The sequence below is a fragment of the Vicia villosa genome, linkage group LG4 (genome assembly GCF_029867415.1).
Source record: "Vicia villosa cultivar HV-30 ecotype Madison, WI linkage group LG4, Vvil1.0, whole genome shotgun sequence".
NCBI lineage: Eukaryota > Viridiplantae > Streptophyta > Magnoliopsida > Fabales > Fabaceae > Vicia > Vicia villosa.
Window position 1 is genome coordinate 188,757,013 of NC_081183.1, and position 1,709 is coordinate 188,758,721.

General features: G+C 24.4%; 1 long non-coding RNA gene across 1 annotated transcript; it reads left to right on the forward strand.

Annotated features, from left to right (window-relative positions):
• Nucleotides 1-257: 257 nt before the first annotated feature.
• LOC131600577 (uncharacterized) lies at nt 258-779 on the forward strand. The gene is made up of 2 exons (XR_009283204.1): nt 258-339; nt 427-779. It is a non-coding gene; the product is annotated as an uncharacterized LOC131600577 (long non-coding RNA).
• Nucleotides 780-1,709: the final 930 nt, after the last annotated feature.

The following is a 1,709-nucleotide window of genomic DNA, read 5'->3' on the forward strand; positions in this document are numbered from 1 at the left end:
ATATCCAAATGCCTTCTCATACCAATCACATGGTGTATTCTATAATTGTACATGGGTGTAAAATTATACACATAAATTTAGACGTTAGAGCTATGGTGATTCCACTTTTCTCGGAAATGATAAATGCCATAGAAAGATACATAACTAAAAATGCTAACGAAAGAGAGAGAAAAACGTTAATGATATTCCTTACATTTAGCATTATCATGTGTGTGTATATATACATAGATTCTCACTTAATAAAACATCATCATTATTGAAAGTTTAACATTTTTAATCTCAAAACTAAAGACATGAAAAGTGTATTCATTATTTTGCTTATTCTTTCCATTCATTTTGGTATGAGTTATGATACTTGTATTCAGTTTTTATAAAATCTCACGAGTTTTTTTTTATTTAATTAATTATATTTTTGTTTTTCTGCAGGAAATCAAATGGAAATGTTAGAGGCAAAACAATGTAATAAAATTGTACCTGGTTTATGTCGTAAGTCTGGAAGAAGTGTTCAATGCAAAATACAATGCAAGTCATTATGTGGAACATTTTCTGCACGTGGAGAATGTGGGAGAGACAAAGATTGCCATTGTAGTTGTTGTTAAATTAATTAGTTATATAATGATGAAAATATAATAAAGTCTCGTGATATAATAGAGACAAGATATAATGTAAAGTATGTATGATAGATGTATCATATCACATAGACATGATAATTATATAGCATCATGTGTTTAATGTGCATGTAATATCAAATAGTAACTAGTAATATATTTTTTATAGTATGTTTTTGGTGTACATTTTGTAACATGTGATATGTTTTTTTATAGTATTTAAGTGGCAAAGTTAACCTCGAAATACACAATGTCTTTAGTTGTTTCCTTCTTTCCGGTTGCTTCTTAGTGTTGATCATATTTTCTTTTGTTATGGCTCTTTGGATACTTCATGTATCGTTTGTAACCCTTTTGTGAAATTTTTATCTATCCATATATATTTGTATTTCAAAAAATAAATAAAGGAGAGCTTAAAATATTAATAGAAAAAGAAAAGACGGCAATATATACGAGATTTGATTGCAAACAATGTATTTTTGGGTGTACAAAATGTTGATGAAAATGTGTGGATGAAAAATGGTGTAGAAAATGTATTTTTATGATACTGATCTGTCTTTGAATAATAATAAGTTAATTTTTTGGATAGTTGGATATCAGTATTTTTAGTGTAAATTATATTTTAATTTATTTTAAAATAAAATAAAAAAGAGATATGACATTTAAATCTACTATTTGATTGAACAAGAGTATCGGTACCCAATTAAAATCAAAGATACCAGATTGTTTACGTAATAATAATACTGTTATTTATGTGAGTGAAAAAATTAAGAGCGTTTAAAATGTGTACTAATTTTTGTCATAAAAAATTGAATGTATTAATTCCTATAAATATATACATTTAATATTTGATTCACTTGTAATTATGAAAATATCATCATTAAAGTATCAATTATAATTATAACCGTATTAAAAATAAATAATTAGAATTATATATTTATATTATTTATAACTATTTTTTAAAAACTATATTATTTTATAACTATATTATAGGCTAATGCACAAAAGTATTAAGTATGACACTTGCATGAACAGATTATACAAAAATTCAATTATTTTGTATCATGAATTTAATTGAAATGAATAACAATGTAAAAAAAATTT